Raw genomic sequence first — 550 nt, 5'->3', positions numbered from 1 at the left:
CTGTATATCGCCGTGCCTGTTGCTTGTTTGCATGATTTTAATTGTTAAGATGCATGTGAACAATAGATCTTTGCAGGATTGCATGATTTTAATTGTTAGAATGCATGTAGACTATAGATCTATGCATGTTTTTCATGGTTTTAATGGTTAGAATGCATGTAAACATGAGATCTATGTATGTTTGATGATTTTGATTGTTGAATGATGCATGGATGAGCTATGGTTCTTAGGAGGCTTGATGGTGCGTCGAAACGGGGATAAAAACCCTAGCTTACGGGACCCGAAACCGAGAGCCAAAATCTGTCCATCGCATGGACTGATCGGTCTGACGGCGGTTGTTCCTTTTAGGTCAAATTAGGTCAGACCGAACGGTCCAAGGGTTGGACCGACCGGTCTGGACCGATGACCATAAGAGGAGCTCGGATCACGTTTGACAGACCGTCCGGTCTGGTCTCCGGACCGTCCGGTCTGGTCTCCGGACCGTCCGGTCTGGGTCTGATGGAACGTTCGGTGTTCGGGGTCGGTCTGCATTTGGTCATCCGTTCCAGAA

The sequence above is a fragment of the Tarenaya hassleriana genome, unplaced genomic scaffold (genome assembly GCF_000463585.1).
Source record: "Tarenaya hassleriana unplaced genomic scaffold, ASM46358v1 Cleome292, whole genome shotgun sequence".
Lineage (NCBI taxonomy): Eukaryota > Viridiplantae > Streptophyta > Magnoliopsida > Brassicales > Cleomaceae > Tarenaya > Tarenaya hassleriana.
The sequence above is the reverse complement of the archived record's forward strand: the minus strand, read 5'-3'. Positions refer to the sequence as shown.